A 19,561-nucleotide genomic window follows, 5' to 3' on the forward strand; every position below is an offset into this window, starting at 1 on the left:
AACAGCCCTCTGGCACTTAAAGAAAAAAAATCATCTAATTAATCACAGGTGAAACAGCTTGGACCTGCTCCAAAAGCCCCGGAATTTACTGCCAAGCTTTGATGCTAATTTTCTTCCTAAGTAACCCCCTAAAGAAATTTACGATCAGGTAATTAAAGTGATGAATAAAGAGATACTTAGAAGAAGGAGGGGAAAAGGGAGAAAAAACCCTTGAGTCAAAAGCTTTATATCTCCCTGCCTCTTGAAGAGAAATATGAGTTATTTTTGTGTGCATATTGTCTATGAAAACCAGATTGGATTCCCACAAGCGGCTCGGAAAGTATTTTTTAAATCAACGTTTGTATAACCAAATAAACCAGAAAAGATAGATCATAATGTCAGGGTGGCTGAGATGAAGGACTTATGCCTTCTCTTTTCAAGTGTTGTATGCTTTTGAACTTTTGCATTAGGGAAGCCCCTTTTCTCCTTTCTTCTTGGTCTCTCTCTCTCTTTGTCTGCCTATCTTGCTGATATCTCAGACCCAGAGCTTTAAAGGTATTTTGGCACCTAAAGATGCAAAGGTGTACATAGGCACTTTTGCAAATTCCTCTCAGCACTTATTATTACCTAATACCGATAGGTACACAGATATCTTTAGAAATATGACAGGACCCAGATACTGGAATGTAGTCAGTGTTCATCTCATTATCTGTTTCCTCATACTTCTGTCCCTCCTCCCAAGGAAAGAACTTTTGCTTTGTTTCCCCTTTTCAGATGAGATGTAGATATGAAACCTAACCACTTTACATCATTAATGATCCCACAGTACACTTTGTACTGATTTTTAAAACCACTTCCCCTTGCAAGGAGGAGAGTATGTTGGATCTTTTTGGAAATGGAGAAAAGGTCAACACTTGCTTTCTGGTCCTGAACCACATTCAAGGTCAGGCATGTTGAGTGCCTTTTCTAATGCATCATCACAGTTTGCAAGTCCAGACCCTGATGAACGTTTCCCCAAACTAAGAACCCATTTTGGGGGCCAGTGGAGCCTCTTATAGGCCAATGAAGCCTGTTCTTATGGGCTGCAGAAGGAAAAATTTTGAGAGCTGCTGTTTCCCAAGGAAAATCCCTATCTTGGCTTGGCATGATGCTTGCCTCCTAGGACCTGAAGCCCTTAACTTAACTTAACTCCCAATTAAGCTCAGGCCCACAATGGGGGGTCAGTAGCCACAAAACACTAACCAGGCTCCATCTCCTCTCTACCTTGGGAATTCACCTGGGAGTCTTTTCAGGGCTCTGTGGCACACCTCAGCTTTCTTTGCTAATAAATTACGACTGACCCCATTGCTCAGCCCCATTTTGCTCTGCTTGGCACTGAGGGGAGAGTTACTGGCTGATTATAGAGGGGACTGGATAGGATAAAAAATGAGAAAATGGCTGATTAGATCTGAGGTGACAGAGATGAGAAATAAAAGCCATTAGAGTCCATTTGCAATGTGCCCTCATTGAGTCAAGTTTCAAGGTGTTTCTTCAGATTATTAATAGCCTGACAGTGTGTTTTGTACAGGAATCTGATACATGAACTAACACTCATGTATACACACTGTAGAGTAGAAGGGAAAAGCAGGCTCCCTTCATTTATTTACTTGTAGAAGTTTGAAATACTGTGAATCAGCCAGCTGGGTTACCGACAAAATAAACTTTTTCCATTATAATCTCAGTGTGCCTTCAGCCACTCATCTCCATAATCACACAGTGGCATGAAAGGATCTCTAATAGGATCCTATAGCTAAACTCTAACCTCTGTTAGCATGGAGGAAAACTGGAGTGACTCTGTTGAGGTCCTGGTGCAGCCACGTGCAGGGTACAGTGCTACAGAGTAAGAGCAAGCCCTGCATTCAACAAGAGAGATCGTGTCTTCCTGAGCATGGCTACTTTATAGTCCTCCAGAAATGGCAAGGAATCTGATCATGATCGGTCACTGGGGCAGAAATCTGTCATTATAAACACGGGGGAAGAATTTGATCGTTGAACTGCTGTAACCCTTTGCCAACACCCTTCCACTGGATGCTTCTCTCAGCTCTCCTTTACCACATCGTTTTCCCTGAGAAGGCCAAATGCAGCAGCAGGTCGGACTGACAAGGAAACCAGGGCAATGGGAGTGAGACATTAAAATACATAGCTGTGATAGCAATTAGAGGAGTAAAATGCAAGATGTGCTCCCTAGGGCTAAACAGGACTGATTTTTAAAGATACTGAGCAATTTCAATTCCTTTTATAATCAATGATGGCCAGTCAAATTCAGGCCAGTACATCTGGTAATGCATTGAGGCAAATAGGTATGCACATAGGTGAATGGAGCTCCTTCACATGGCTTTAAATGACAGCTTCTGCTTTTTCTATGACTGCTGATTTCTGCTAAGCTCTTCTTTCTGTTACCTTTTCCTCTCACTCTCAACCACAGCCATTCATCTGCTTTTCCAGGCAGATTGCAACTAAGCTCTTCTCTTCCCTGCTACTTCTTTGAACATCACCTAGCAAAGACCCTTGTCTGTGATTTTTTTCTAAGCCCTACCAAAACACAAAAGAATAAATGCAATAGCAATAACATTGCAACGCTTTCTAGAAATATGCTAATTGTGCAATTTAAAACTAAAATACAAAGTTGTTCCTACCAGGGCTTCTCATGCCACGTGACTTTTCAATTCTCTTCCTAACAAAAGGCAGATGCTCATTGTCAGTGGGAAGGAGCTGCTGAGGTTATGAAACTGGGACAGCAAAGTGGAGAACTGAATTTACAATGAGAGTATTTCTACATATGGAGAGAGAGAGAGAGATTATTTATTGGCTTGTCTGCAAGATGGGGGAAAGCAGCCCCCCAGTTGGGTCATTCTGGAGGATTACGTGATCTGAAATCCCTGCAGGGGCATTGAGACAAGATTGGAAGAGCAAAGGTTTACTAAATCTTTTTCCCACCAGCCCCCTTCCTGGTTTTAATGGTCTCACAGTTTATAGTTTTAATAACAGGACTTGCAGTTGGAATGCCCGCAGCCTTGGTCAGTTCTGGGCACTGAATAATGTTTCTTCCCAGCAGAAGACAAGAGATGAACTTAAAACGCTTGGTTGCTTTCTAATGAAGCAATACCCCCCACCATCAGGGCTCTGGTGGGAGATGGATGAGACAGACCACAAACCCACTCCTTCATCAGGGTCAATGACCTCCCAGTAGAGCTGCATCACCTAAGGGGATGATTTAGATAATGTAAGGACTTCATTTTTAATTCCCAGGCAAACCCTGCTGTGCTGCTCCATGCGCAGGCCTTTCTGTTTCTTCCCTCGCCCTGCACCTCCGCACCTGTGTTTTTTCAAGATGCAAAGTCCCCGTGGTTCCTGCTGAGTCTGACAGCACTGGTGGGTGCCCAACCCTTGCCAAGCATGTGGCCACATATTGGCGTGGAGACGAAGCACCACAGTGCACAAGAAAACTTGAGTCCTCTTGGTGCTCCAGGAGATCAGGTCATAGAGAGTAATGGAGTATGAACTGGGGGGGGCCAAATAATTGAGTGGAGAAAATTGGAATTGCACTAGTCAAGTGTGATTAGAAGAGCTTCAGTGGCTTATAGCAGAATATTGGCTTGCACCTCCTCAGCCCCTTTGTCCTCATCAGGAGCTTTGCCTGCGTCGGTGTTTAGAACTAGTGTCTCACCCAACCCTGAGAGTTGCTGAGTGGTTCCTGGGAGGTGCTGGATATCCTCAATGCCCACTTGCTCAGCACTTCCTGGGATCTTGGCCCAAGGACCAGGTGTGAAATAGTTTAGACTCCCTGGAGCTATATGTTCACCTCCTAGCAGGGCTTCCCAAAGAGATAAATTAGGGACTGTGCTGTTTGTCCCCTGGGATTCCTTTTGGACAAGTTCTTAACACCCCAAGATCCTGTTTGCAGACACCGCAAAGAGCTGATGTCACTTTTCATAAAGCTAAGAGGTCTCCTCCCCCTGAGTTTAAGCAGTGCTTCCCTACCTTGCACTGCTGAACTGTGTCACTGGTCCCCACTCTCCCATTTTGCAGGCTGCTCCTTATACATGCCTAGGTGCTTAGGTGCCTCCCAGTATTCAAGTATCTTATGAGCTATCCTACAGGCCTTGAGCTGTCCTGTACCCTGCATTTACTTGTTCAACTTCTATTGGGATGCTGAGCACGTGCAACTTTATCCTTGCTTGACAATATCATTCATTACATCTGTAAGTGACTCAGGGACTTAACCTGGATTTTCTGGCTCCTGCTCTGGGTGTTCACAGAACTGCCCTCCCCACCTTCCCCTGCAACAACTTCAAAAGCTCTCACTTTTCATGAATTCTTTTGCAATCCTTTTTGCTAAACCACCTTCTCATTTGCCAAAAGCTGAATTGGTAATGAGAAATGAGTCCATTTCCAGCCCTGCCACAAGGAAACAATTTGAAAATGTTGATGATTTTTTCACAACATTGAAAGTAAAATTAGGCCAGCCCTAGTGTTTAGATCTGTGGCCTGTAACTTACTTTGCCAACCTTGAGGATGAAAGGCACCAATAGGACAGTTAAATCCTATTATACTTCCTTTACTGTTTTCCTGCCTGTTTTACTAACCAGCCTAGGTCCTAGTGGAATTTTTCTTTTATGTCCTTTCTCCAGCTTCAGTTGTGGTTGTTAGTTGGCTCTGCTGCACCAGACTCATTATGATGCTGCTGGCAGCGCTCACAGTGACTAAACGTTTTCTTCCGGTACAATCCTAACTAGTTTGAATGAATCTTCAAACACACATACATCCATTTCTTCTTTGGTAAATTATCAAAAGGGAATTCTTTCAACCCAGTGAAGTGCAGAATAGAAAGAAAAAAAAAGAAAACGCCTGTTTATATAGGTCAGGTAAACCACTAATTGTACATTTAGCTCATAATTAAAAGCCACATCTAATAGAAGAAAATCCTCTCTGGAAGTCAAATATAGTGGAAGATGAAAGTCCCAACAAAGATGCATTCAGCAGTCCAGCTACAGGGCTGTACATGCCTCTTTCCTATTCTGAGAATCACTCAGTCTGAAACCTCTTTTGACATGTGGCTCCTATAATGACAGATGCTCCCTGCAGCCTCCGCAGACTGCAAACAAACGCATTGTTCTCGCTGTCAACTCCCCATTGAAAGGTGATTCCAGTAAGCAACAATTGGCCTCATTTGTTAACATAAGTCAGCAAGTGCATGGCATATATTTGCTACCAAGAGAAAGGGGAAAGCAGGTTTGAGTCAGTGAAACTGGAGGACAGAATCAAGAATCTGTCAGCATGATGTGAGGTAGGTTCACAGTCACGTCTCTGGATGAGAGTCAAGGACACGTTGGTACTCCTCACCTCGTCTCGCTTCCACGACCTAGAACTGGACTGATTTATGGCGTGGTTCAGGTAAAACAGTCGCATTCAAAGGTTCTGCCTGCCCATTCACTTCATCTGCTGCAACAAGAAGGAGGATAGCAGGCAAAGCATCTGCTCTGGAAAATCACGGGGCCACATAGTATGATAGACGGACTATTGGCCTGCCCCAGTGCATGACTAAGGAGGCACTTGGCTGACTAGTGTAACTGGAGATGGCGTGAACTAGAAGAGCCATTATCTGTCCTGACAAGCAGCAAAACAGACCGCAGGAGCCATTGTTCTTGTCCAGTCTGGCACCATTCCTGTGCTTGGTCTTCCAACAAAGACGATGAACAGGAGCCATGCTGAATGCTGCTCCGGGACAGGTTTAGACTGCAGTAGTCACTGGAGAATTTCATCGCTTACGATCACTTTGGACAAACCCCAAGAGATTTATATGCTCGTCTCGGTGATGCATCATGTGTGAAGTGAGCAAGAAGGCTTCGCCAAACGCATAAATGCAAGATTTCCTTTCATCTCATCATTCTCATCTTTGCTTTACTTTGACTCCATCTCCACGCTCTTGTGTTCCTAAGTATGCATTTGGTTTACTAACTTTTGCCCTTCTAATTACAAGGAGATACTGCTGCATTTCTGCAATGATTCAATAATGAGAGATGTGACCAAACTTTGCTGATAATATCCATTAGCTGTGAGCATCTGCCTCCAAGTCCAATTCTGTGATGTGCTGGCCTCAGCATAAAAATCCTCAGAGCTTTTTTTGGCCACGTGTTCCCAGAGTTCTTGATAGTCTAGAAGTCCCAAACCCAGGATTATGGCTATGACACCAAAGTTTATATGAAGCATGCCTCTCTGATGCATCAGAAGTTGAGTTAGAGCAGCTCTGTCCATGGCATTTTGCTTTTCCAGTTCCAGCTGAAACAAAGAAATGGAAAGATTTCCTCTACTCCTTTAAACCACAATCAAAATTAAAAGATCAGGGGCAGACTTCTGTCCTCATTTCTACTCAAGCAACCCACTAGCGTCAGTAAGCTTGTTGTGATATAACAAGATGTGATTTATGTGCTTGACTCTAAATCTGATTTAGAAAGGTTCAAACAATTAGGTACTTCGCAACTACTTTCCCATTCAGTAGCTAGATGACCTGAATGTCGATTGGTTTTCTGTGTCCCTGACTCCAGGTAAGCAAAAGCTTTTTATGGCACTGGCTAAATGTAATACAGGCTTGCCTGTAATACTGCTTTGCTTCATGGGAGCCACAGAGATGGAGCAGACATTTAGAGCTGAGCGAACAGGCTGCTTCCCTGGAGCTGGAACTTTGTTTATATATTTTTTTAATTTTAAATTTAGCTTGGCACTTCTCCTACACCCCTACCCCAGACCCATGCTGAGAGGATGTTTCATTGGTGTGCGTGCTTGATGCCATTACAGTGCAGCCTAAGTCACAGCTCACTTTGCTTCTGGGACTGAATGCCTATGAGTGGTCCAGACACAGGCCAGTATTTTCAGATGTGACTCGTGATTTAGGAAGGCTCACGTGCTCAACTTTTTAAGACCTCTTCAATGGATCTAATTTTCAGAAAATGCTGAATCTCTACCTGTGAAGTTCAGTCTCCTTTAAAGCATCTTTAAGCTCACCATCCAGAAATAGAGGCACCCCACCAAGTTCATTAATCTCTCCTGAAAATCTGGCCCATAGAGCCTCATTCTGCTTTGTGGTCTGTCCTGTCTGCTCCCTTAAAGCCTGCTGTCCCTTGTGCAGATGTAAAGGATAAGACAAAGTGCAGAACCAGGGAGAGTCAAACCTATAGAGCTCAGGGAGTTTTCATATGAGCTACCTGCTTCCCACAGCTCTACCCTTGTACCTCAGTTGTGACCTGCAGCATCCCTTACTAATGTAATCTGCTTCCTTGTCCATTTTTGCCAATACGCTTCACTCCCAATCCACATCCTTGCTGCTATTGCAGTTCCAGACTCCTAAACCCCACACTGCCAATGCACCATAATCTTGACCCTTCCTCTGCTCATCTCCACCTGGGCCCGTTCTTTAGAAGGGCTGCCAGCCATACATAGATGGCTTGAGGTACAGACAGACATCCATTCCCACGAAGGATGGAAATACCAAGCATAGTTTCCTTTAAGTCACCTTTAAGCTCTGCTTCCTCCAATTGGAGAAGCCTGTAGAGTGATCAGGGGAAAATTTAGGTTTTTACCTATCTGGGGGGCAAATGGGAATTAGCACCTGTAGCTCAAAGTCAGTGCTGACTTGAACAAAGTCAAGTTGCAAGTGCCCAGCATCCTTCGGGATCTTGCCTTACTTTTTTTTTTTTTTAATTAAAAACTCAAAAAGTTAAGCCTGTGCAGTTGCATCTGATGTTTGGCCAGAGTAACATCTGTGACTGCATCATGTCATTTGCAAAGTAGAACCACTCTAATCCCTTGAGCACATTGCTCTGCAATGACATTTCCAGGACATTCACACTCCAAAAGGCATGCAGTAGCCATGGATTAAAGTTTAAAATAGAAACATGTTTGTTTCAGCGCGCAGGACAAGTTTGTTAAGGAGAAATAGCAGCAGAAGCATGTTGCGGGATGGCACAGCAGCACTCGGGAGGGCTGTAAGGGGTGTGCTGGAATATGTGGCAGGAGTTGTTCTGTTCTTCACAACAGGGTGATAGTCAAAGTAAGGCTTCCCTGGGACCGGCAGGGAAGCCTCGGTCATTGATTTCAGTACAGTGAGACCTCATTAACCCAAGGAGAGAATCTGGCTGAGGATGCTTAGCTTGGAGGAGCCAATCACTGTGTCTACTGGAAGGTTCAAAAATAGACTGAGATTTTAGTTTAAAAAATAGCACTATATCTGATGAGCTTTGTGTGGTTCTCCCTGAGAAGCCCATGCACAAGGCAGTGAAAGGCATGTCATAACTCTCCCTGCCTGCAAAATCAGGACTAGCACAAGCCTCCCTTCCTCGCAAAGGTGTTAGAAGCAAAAGCCTTCAAGCTAGCTCCCGCTTCTCACCAAAGCCAGGTTTCAGCCTGGCTGAGGGGGATTGGTTTGGGGGTACCACAACAAGTTTAACCATGTTGTTAGTGACTCATAGCTGCTAAGGGTCCATGGTACTTTTTTGTAAAAGTTTCCTAACCAAATTCCTCCTAGTTGATTGCATTATGCCTTGCTTGCAAAAGTTTCCTTTGGATATGGTATTGTTCTTAACCAGTCACTGGAAAATCTTGTGTAATTTTACTGTACGATACTAAACAGCAGCTGATGCATTTCACGCCATACATGGCAGGATTTCAGTGCCCAGTAGTATGATCACAGCATATGCCTTATATCCAACTCAACAGAGGTGGTGTGGTTTACTGCAAGTCAGCAAAGCACTTTGGGCCAGACCTTCAAAGTATTTAAGTGCCCGAAAATGCAGGTAAGTCATGTCCCCGAGATTTCCAAAAATGTCTAAACGAGATTAGGTGCCTAAATCCTGCTGATAGAGATGGGGAGGTTTTTCAAAAAGCAGCTGGACACTGAACCCCTGTCAACCTTCTCTGGGAGTGGACTATTGTACATGCACTCAATGTTCGAAATGGAGAGGGATGCCAGATGTCTTGGTTTTGGAGCGTCTCAATTAAGACACTTTTTAAAGGGGCCTGATTGTTTCAGAGATGGTTAAACAGCCACTTCCCTCTCTCGGTAGATGGCCAGTTCCCACCGGAAGCCAGTGGGAGCTTTTGGTGCCCAGCCCGCTTGCAAACCTAGCCCTGCATATTTTTCCATCCAATTCCGCCGTGACGTTTTCCGCTGGTTCGTAGCGAGTATCCAACTGATTTATTGCTCCCCATGTCTCTTAGTTTGTAATAAAGTTTTCAGCAGCTCTGTCGAGCCCGCTCCCTGCCCCCACGCGCACGCACACATCCCTGCGCTTGCTTTGTTCTTCTCGCTCGTAATGTCAACTCATAAACCTTTCATCAAGTCAACCAGGTGGAAAAAACCCATTACTGAAAGAAGTGTTCATTCAGGTTCGGGGGGGAAATGGAGGGGAAGAAGGAGGAGGAGAAAGTTTCCCAACGGGGGGGTGGGGGAGGAAAAAAAAAAGCTGTGTGTGCTCTTAGCTGAAAAGCCGGCTTTGCTCCGCACCCCAGGTGCCAGGCCTCTGCGAAGCCTGACAAATCTGTCATCCTGGTGACAGGATATGGAATGCGCTGTGTACATATTCAAAGAGGCAGCGCTTTGGGCCTAATACCCACTGATGAAAGGGAGGCTTCAGCACAGCCGGGCTCTGCCAGCTCGAACAAAAACACTTGTGCTTTTGTCGGCAGCATCTCGGGCAGGAGGCGCCCCCTATCCTCGCCTCTCTCCTCACCCCCAAAGAGAAGCATTCGTGTCACACGGGCGCACGCCGATGTGCTGAAAGACGATATTGGCTACACCGTACCATGGGAGGCGTGCTGTGCGGGGAAGGTGCTGAAAAATGAATGCGGGGGAAGGGACATGCGAGGTGTGGACAGCGGAGAGTAGCCGCTGGATCTCTTTGTGTTAAGACCACGTCTGAGGGAGCAAGTGCTGGTAACAGTGTGCACGCCGAGTCTGGGCAACGCAGACTCCTGCGCCAAGTATGCCCTGGTGAGCTGCCAAGCACAAGAGCCTGTTGTACTTTCCGTGCAAGTCCTGGAAGGGCTCAGCACTACCAGGTCCTCTGCTCCCTCCACTCCCACCAATATCAGTGAGGAGCTGGTCAGTCACACCACCCTGCTGGATTGGGTCCCAACATAGCTGCCTCTCTACCCTTGTGGGTAAGGCAATTTATGGAGACTTGGAAGACCTGGTTTCATAGTTCCCCCCATTGACTTTGTGCATCCTTTAATTTCTCAGGGCCTCAACTCCCATGTGTAAAATGAAGATGACAACATGCTTCCTTTCCCATCCTGTCTGTCCAGTCTATTTAGACTGTAAATTCTTCTAGATACGCTGCCTTACGGTGAGTATGCATGGTACTTGGCAAAATGGGATACAAGTCTCAACTAGGGCCTGTAGACACTACTGGAAGGCAAAGACCAAAATACACCCCCAGAATGCATGTGTGCTAGGGGATGCGACTAGAGCTGGTAAAATCAAAGCAATAGGAACAAATTTCTAGGAATTACTTAATTTTTATTTTTATTTTTTTTCATCAGTACTTCTTGGCTGGTGGAAAATTTCACCCAGCTCCTACAGCTGATTGAAATATTACCATATTGTTTTAATAAAAATGTCCATTAGAAACTTGTATATGCTTTTACTTAAAAAAAATTGGTTGGAACTGAAAATTTGGTAAACTCCAACCAGTTATGAGTGAAAACAGAATGCCTGATCCCCTCGCCAGCTTTTCTTTCCATGGTACAGGATGCATCATGCTTTGAAACAGCTGGTCACCACTTTGTTTCATTGCTGTACTCCACCCTCAAAGGAACTTTAGGAACCTTTTTTCCTTTTTTTTAAGTGTCCATTTTGGTAATTCCTCAAATCTGGAGAATGAGAGGCAGTTATTGAGTGGAAGAAAGTGAAAACTTGATTCCCAGCCTCTTCCACCCTTTCACGTACACACACTTTTCTGTGTTTCAAACCTAGGAAGCCAGCTGCGAGACTGTTATGGGTAAGTATGACGTGCAAATGTCATACTTATTTTCCTTAATACTATCTCAACTGATAAGAATACAATATTTGTCCTTCCAGCACCCTCATTCTTAATATCTCAAGGAACTTTCTGGAGAATAATTTAATCTATTAAATACCTCATTAATCCATTAAATACCTCATGAGGTATGTCATTACCTCATTTTACAAATAAGATACTGAGATGCAAATTCTTTAACTACAGCCCAGAGGTTCTGATGTCTGGAGCTGGTCAAATGATTTATCATCCAATTGGGTCACTTTTTAAATAAAATTAGATTATGTTTTTTTGGGGGGAAATATAATGAGATTAATGTTCTCTTTAAAACCGGAGATGGGGGAGAGGGTGTTCACTGAAATCCCAGTGTTTTCCAGTTTTTGTCTTTTGAGCTTTAGTATTTTTTTTCCAGAAAAAAGAATCTTTAAAAAATTCAACAAGCCTGAAACAAATACATTTTTTAAAGCTTCTATTTATCATTATTCTCTAAAATTAAATATTCCTACAGAAATTATCCTGGGAAGTGATAGTGTGGGACCAGTGAGTGACAAAAGGTTGGAGAGCAACCACACAACATAGAAGCTGAGGTTTGTCTCCATTATTTTAGGTAAAAAATTTAACGTTCATGATTGCCACCCTGTCTGCTACTCTGGTTTCAACAATAACAGAATTGTCACGATTTCTACATAAATTAATTCAAGTCTGTAGTTTACATCATATGGGATAAGCAGGAGGCCATCTGGTTCATGTTCTAGGTGTCAGGACCGCTCGTACAAACGCACTCTATTAGTGCAAGATGTAACTTGACTGCACGTATTAATGTCTCCGTACTCTCTGCCTCCCAGAGACCTGATGCTGTCGTCCCATTTATAGTGCTGCCATTTACATTGTCAATAGCAATAATAATGTGGTGCTTGCTATTTACATAGTACCTTTCATCATAATACTTTTCAAACATGGATAAGGATTAGTAGCTTACCATTATAAAACAGAACTGCCCTTATACATTATTATTATTATTATTATTATTATTATTATTATTATTATTTCTCTTCCTTGGAATGTAACACCTAGGGGATCTACAAGTATTGATTGAGAAGGGGGCTTCTTAAATCCTATTTTTTCAGGTAAAACTTGCAAAATGCCTAAGGTGCTTAGGGGCCTAAATCATTGTATTTTATAGTAATATTATTTTATACATGGTATTATTTATAATAACAATTGACATGTCATAGTGCCTTCCATTCATAGTTTTAAATGAAAAAGCATGAATTTCTGAAACCTCACAGTGTTCTTCTACATAGTGTACTATTTGTGACTCCTCAATAATTCATAACGAAAAATCAGCTGAAGGAATTTGACATCTTTTTTTGTATTTTTTGCTCTGAAATTATCTGTAAGCACACTGAAAGTGCTTAGTATTTACTCAGTGGACTGTAATTGTAAGGATTTCCCTCCATTTCTAACTTGGTTGCAAGCATTTCCCAGTGGATGATATTTGATCCCACAAAGTATTAGTGTTGTTCGTTCATTGTGTCTAGTGATGGTTTCTTTGCTCGGATAGAGGGAAACAAGTTATATCTGCCAGAGAAAATCTTGAAGAAAGCAGTAGGGGCCAAAACTCATCTGGAGCAGACTGACATCCTAAGGTCCTCCACTCAGATAAATATGCTGAGTTAGGAAGTGAGGTTTAGTATGTGATTACCCTGGGATGGAGCTTGATGTAAATGAAGCATAAACTTGCTATTAAGGGCAAGCACATGCTTAGGTGCTCTCCTGCACTGGGGGTCAAAAGGACTTCTGACTCTGAGACTCTGGAAATCTGAAGGTAGAAGAAGCAGAATAATCAGTTCTAGAGAATTTCAAAATGTGCCATCCCATTTCTTTCCTGAGCTGGCCAGTGCTTTCCAAAAGAACATGTCCAGCAATGTTATAGTTTCACAATTGATAGGGTTGGAAAGGGACCTAAGTAGATCATCAAGTCCAACCTCCTGCCCTGGGAAGGAATGAATACTGGGCTCACATGACCCCTGGTAGCTCATGTGACCCCAGCTAGCTAATTATCAGGCTTTGTCTTAAAGACCGCCCCTCCGCCCAAGCTAGGAGCCAGCACTACTTAGTTTCATAGTTTCTAGGGTCGGAAGGGGCCTGAGCAGATCAAGTCCGACCCCCTGCCATGGCGGGAAAGAGTACTGGGGTCAAGCGACCCCAGCAAGATGTACATCCAGCCTCCTCATAAAGCCCCCCAGGGTAGGAGTCTGCACCACTTCTCTTGGAAGTTGGTTCCAGATCCTAGCCGCCCTGACCGTGAAGTCACGCCTCCTGATATCTAGTCTGAATCTACCCTCTGCCAGCTTCTGACCGTTATTCCTGGTCGCTCCTGATGGTGCTCGGGGGAACAGGGACTCTCCCAATGCCTGCTGGTCCCCTCTGACAGGTTTGTAACAGGCCACTAGATCCCCCTCAGCCTTCTCTTTTGGAGGCCGAACAGGTTCAGGTCCCTGAGCCTCTCCTCGTAGGGCCTGCCCTGCTGCCCCCTGACCATGTGAGCAGCCTCCTCTGGACCCTCTCCATGTTGCCCACATCCCTCCTGAAGTGCGGCGCCCAGAACTGGACGCAGTACTCCAGCTGCGGCCTGACCAGTGCCGCATAGAGGGGGAGGATCACCTCCCTGGACCTGCTCGAGATGCATCTGTGGATGCATGACAAGGTGCGGTTCGCCTTCCTGACCGTGTCCACACACTGCCGGCCCATGTTCATCTTGGAGTCAATGATAACTCCAAGATCCCTTTCTGCCTGTGTACTGATGAGAAGGCAGCTCCCCAGCCTGTAGGTATGGTGTTGGTTCTTCCTTTCCAGGTGCATCACTTTGCACTTGTCAGTGTTGAATCCCATCCTATTCTCATCTGCCCAGCCTTGTAACTTGTCTAGGTCTGATTGCAGCCTATTCGTCCTTTCTAGCGTGCCCACATCCCCCCCACATCTTAGTGTCATCAGCAGATTTGAACAGGGTGCTTTTTACCCCCTCGTCCAAGTCACTGATGAAGATGTTGAACAGTGCAGGCCCAAGGACTGAGCCCTGGGGGACCCCACTGCCCACATCCCTCCGGGTTGAGAAGGACCCATCCACCACCACCCTCTGGGTGTGGCCTTCCAGCCAGTTGGTGACACATCTGACTGTGTGGGTGTCGACACCACAGCCCCCAGTTTCTTAATGAGAACGGGGTGAGAGACAGTGTCGAAGGCCTTCCAAAAGTCTAGGAAGACTATGTCCACTGCTACCCGTGTCCAAGGATTTGGTGACCTGGTCATGGAAGGTCACCAGGTTGGTCTGACAGGACCTGCCGCTAATGAACCCGTGTTGGTTGCCCCTAAGCATAATCTCCCCTACTGGCCCCTCGTGGATATGCTCTTGTAAAATGCACTGTAGCAATACAAATCAAGGTAATGGGATAAGGTACATAAATCCAGGCTCAGTGGAGAGGGGTAAGGGATGCTGAGAGGCCCAAAGCCCTACAAGAAACCTTCTGGGTCTAATTACCTTGTTGGAGTTTGCCAAGTCTGACTGTTTGCAGCATTTTTTTTTTTTTTCCAGACAGAAAACAGCTTTGGGGGTGCAAGGTGGTGAGGAGTTGCTGCCAAGATGCCAAAGTTACAGCATGGTCCAGATGCAGCTCAGAATCCTTCTCTTTGCTTTGCATACACCCTCCCACTTCATAATAGAAACACAACTGCTATAGCAAGCCCTGCAATTTCTGCTTGCTTCTAGTCCCAGTCCACGACCCAGGTCTGCACCGTGGCAGTTAGAAAAGTAGAATGTCATGACAATCTCAGGTTTCACTCCATGTCATTGGGTGGTTTTGGTTTACTGTATGATGCAATGTAAAGTGACCCCCTTTGAGACCAATCGAGTGTAATGTGGATTGTTGGTCTTAGAGGGTGAAGGGGCTTGTCAGAGGGAAATTGAAGAATTGCAGCAGACTCGAGTTTCCTGCAGCTAAAGTTCCCCTGAAGACAGAGTTAATCAATTTCTGAAAGTTTTTTATTTGGAAGGAAGGTAAAAAATAAAAAAAGGTCACAGTCCCAACTTTTCCTATAAACCCCCACCAGAAGTCTCAGAAGGTTTCTGGGAGAGGATTTTCATCAAGATGGGTTTAACCAAAGGTTGGTTTATTCATATGTTGCAGTCGTGCAAGAGCTCAGGCTCTAGGAAGTATAATGGGTACCGCCAGAATGAAAAGGGGCGAGCAAGGGGAGGTGTATTTTAAATGCTATTCCCAGTTACCTTTCCTTGTATATTAGTCACCTAATAGGGCCCTTTTCCTGCTTAGCTAAAGAAAAAAGAGGAGTTCAGACGCATGGAACAGAACAAGGGCTGCCTGGGAACAGAAGGGGATATTAGAAAATGCCAAAAACAAAACCCATGGGATTCTTTAGTGGTATTCAAAGGTGCTTAAGCACAAGTTCAGCTTAATGCCAGAGTAAATGACAATCCTAGTCACAGTCCTTATAGCATAAAGACTAGGTGTAATATATGGATGGGGCAGGAATGGGCCTGTGTGGGGTAGGGAGAGACAAAGTAATGACAATAATACCTGCAAGTCCTGTTGTAGCTCTATTTCCAACCTTGGAACAGCAAGTTTAACTGACCCCCGCTGCCTGCAACCAAAAAAACCCCCTAAAAACCTCATAATTGATTTTAGTTGATTAAATGATTGCATGTATTAAAAACAATTTTTGTTATTTTTTTAAGCCAACTTTTGCAGAATTTTGGATTTTAACTGCTTGACAGTTTGATAAAGTTGTTGCACTGCATTTGGGAAGGGGAAATGTAAGCACCCAGTTGGATCACAGAAGGACAAACTGGAACGGCATGGTGCCTCCCAGGTAGCCAGAAAGCTAGAAAAAAAATCAAACCAGCCCATTTTTAAAGAGCTGATTATGCTTCTCTGAAGATGCTCCCCTCTGTTCCATTCATCTGCCCTAATTAGTTGCAGGAGTCCATTTCTCTTTACTGGCCAAAGGCTGAAATTAAAAAACATGCTGCAAAAAACAGGGGTGAGGGACTCTTTGAGTAATGGGTAAGTGGATTCCCCATGTGCATTTCTGGTGAGGATATTTGAACTCTGAGGCCAGAGCTGACTTGCAAATACAGATTTTAGCAAATGTATTTAAATGAAAAATATCAGCACAACACTGCAGCTTTGCAGATTCCCAACTCATGCAAGCAGTTCAGAAGGAAGGAAGGGTGTGAATTATTGGAAACCGGCAATTCAAACTACTTCCCCCTTATTTTACAACCCCAATTTCAGCTACTAGAATGCAGCTCAGGGTCTATTAAGCCTTTGATCTCAGACTCAAATCCTGGATACTTTCAAATGCTAAGAGCAACCTTGCCAACTTCTGTCTTTTTTATTGTGGGTCCCTCAATATTTGGTGATTTTTCTTAAAGCCTCCAGACCCAGAGACACAGGAGTAGGTGCGAATCTCAGTTTTCTTTTTAAATCAAAGAAGTTTCTAGCTCTCATGGCTATCATCAGCCCCAAAGGTTCACAACCCAGAAGGCGAATAAATTAACCCCAAAAGTATTTTCTAGATTTTCATGATTCTGAAACCAGTCTCGTAATTTGGAGCAGGGGAAACATAACTCATGATTTTTGAATACTTACGATTCATGGTGCTTCAGAAAGACTCTTTCATGGTGAGGCCTTGGCTTAGAAACACTGTTGGATGCATGTGAGTAGTCACAGAACAATCAGGGCAATTACTCAAATGTTTAAATTTATGAATGGGCTTAAGTGCTTTCCTGGATCTGTGACTAAGACCTCTATTCAGCCTAAGTCTGAGTAGCAGAATTAGGGCCTTGATAATGGGCCCAAGTAAACCTGCAAGTCAGATATCACTGAACTTTGAAATCCAGCCCCATGTTGTATCTATGCGACCTAGCTTGAGTCTACCTTGCCAGTAAATTCACTTTGCTGTGCTGAGATTTACTTTTCCCTCAGAAAGAGTTTGATTTACAAGTCCCATTTTACATGTGCAATTACTATTGCAACAGGAGGGAGAGCAATAAAGCAGCAGCCACAGCCATACGGGGATAGGGTGCAAATCAGACACCACATCTAGAAGGAAAGGATGGGAGCACCTTTTCCCTACAAAGGAAAAAAAGCACTTTCATAACCTCCTCCGTGAATCATGGCTTTCAGCCCTTCACTTTTTTGGCAGCGTAGGAGGTTGACAAGGAAAAAGAAACATGCGAATGAGTGAGACTGGCCAATCTTGTCAGGTTTCTACATGCTTCATTAGCTCTGGCAGGCAATAGAAATGCAGATTACACTGTGCAAAAAGATCATAAATCACTTCTAGAGATTGTGGGGGGGGACTGGGAAGGAAGAAAGGGGCAGTTCATTTCTGAGAACATTGTCTAGGTGAGGCCAAATCAATGCACGCATCAGCAGGGTCCTTTGGAGAAGGGGTTTTGCAATGACAGATTTTTAGGTAAAAAAGAGCACATTCCACTAAATGACTCAAGAAAATATCTGCGGTCCCTACCCTGCAAACCAGTACGCCTGAGCTTAACTTTGCATTGATGAGTAGTCCCAGTGACACCAGTAGGATGACTCAATTGGACAAAGTAAAGCAGTCTATAACCATTTGCAGGAGGAAGGACTAGGGGTCTACCATGGGCTTCTGCACCCCTATAAGCTAGTTTGTATGCAGCCAAGGTCAAAAGGAAGAGACTGTGGGGAATGTGACTAAAAGCAGAGGGTGCTAGTGGTGCATTGTGCTGCAAGGTGCCAGCAGTAGTGGAGAAGTGCTGCTCTGTGAGGGCTCTGGCTGCAGTGACTACGTGATCTCACCTTGTTCCCCGAGATGCACCTGAAGCTACACTAAGCAAAGCAGGGTGAATTTCCTGTTCTTCAGTCAGCCAGCACAAAGCCTAAGGCACCTCCTCTAGCTTGAGCCAAAGCTTGTTGAATGCAAGCTTTAATATGCACTTCACTGGGGTTTGGAGCAACCCTTGGTCCCACTGAGGTGGTGAGCAGATCTGGCACGGACTCTCGCCATAGGGTTGATTGCTGAAACAGCAGAGAGTATTTCTGGAACATAATGTCAAGAAGACCTGTGTTCAAATTTTTCTGCTTATTATGATGAGTATTTGCTTACTCCCTAAGGTAGAACCTAGAGGCCAAGTCAGGGCCCTGGTGGGCTAAGTGCAGTACAAACAAGTAACAAGAACAAGGGCTTTGCCTCAATTCAAAGTATCAAAAGTGTAACTGAGGTAGGTCAGGGCTTTTACTTCTTTCCTTCCTTTGCTGTGACCACGTGTTACTCTGGGTACTTCTACACATGCACATTTACTACACAGTAATGGAAATTACTGTGTAGTATGGGTGTACACGTGCACACCCATACTACACAGTAAATATGGTGACTTACACCACCTTGAGCATAAATTTGATACCTGATTAGTTATTGGGCAGTACTGCACGTGTAGATGCCTTACTGAGCAGTAACACCGTGTGCGTGGACAGACTTGGGACTAACTTTGGTACAAAGACCACACACAGCAATAATGTGCTTTAATACCTGCATGTGTAGGTACCTGCCTACATAATACCTGCCTATTCCCACTTACTGCACAGTAACTTACTGCGCAGTAAATGTAAGCTGACGTAAATGCTCATGTAGACACGACCAGTGTGTATGGTGTATTAGGCCAAAAGAAAATTAAAGCAAGATTTCAGTTGGATTTTCTTTCTTTTTTTTAATAAAAAGTAGTAACCTCCACTGGGAGAACTTGGAGCAGATCATTTGGATGAGGCAGGATGTTCATATTTTGCATATTTTTCTGAGCTATCCAAGAACACTTGGATAATCCAGAGCCATCATTTTTTGCATCTAGTAGGGGGGGTGGAAATGGTGTTATAATTTAAGTGAGTTTTTGGCCTGAAAGCGTGCCTGTGCTACATGTTGACCCCTTGCCCAAGGTTTAGTTGCACATCTTCGGAGTATCAAAGATAGAGATCAGAAGGATGATTTCACCTTCTAAGTGGGTCAGCGTGTGCTGTGGTTTATAACTGCCACTGCATAGGGCAGAGTCAGTTATCCCCAGTGTGAATCAAAGTCTGCAAAGATTTACATAAATGTGTCATATTTGATATGTAGCTCTTACGCAGGGTTTTCCATCTATTGATCTCCAAGTGCTTTACAAAGGAGATCAGTAGCATTACTCCTGTTTCACTGTTGGGGAATTGAGGCATATATACATAGTCACTCATTTTTCTTTTGGGGCAAACATGGTGCTTGTGTAAGCAGATGCAACTGCTCTGTGAAGCCAGTGGAGCTACTCACACTTGCATCATTGATAGTAATGAGAACGTGGTTAGGATACTAATAACAAGAACATATATATCATACATCTTGTTATTAGTATCCTAACCATGCTCCCTCCCATTACTATCAATGATGTAAGCATGAGCAGCTCCATTGACTTCACAGAGCAGATCCATCTGCTTACACAAACACAG

This window comes from Crocodylus siamensis, chromosome 6 (assembly GCF_052110815.1).
Source record: "Crocodylus siamensis isolate JL-2025a chromosome 6, ASM5211081v1, whole genome shotgun sequence".
In the NCBI taxonomy this organism is placed as follows: domain Eukaryota; kingdom Metazoa; phylum Chordata; order Crocodylia; family Crocodylidae; genus Crocodylus; species Crocodylus siamensis.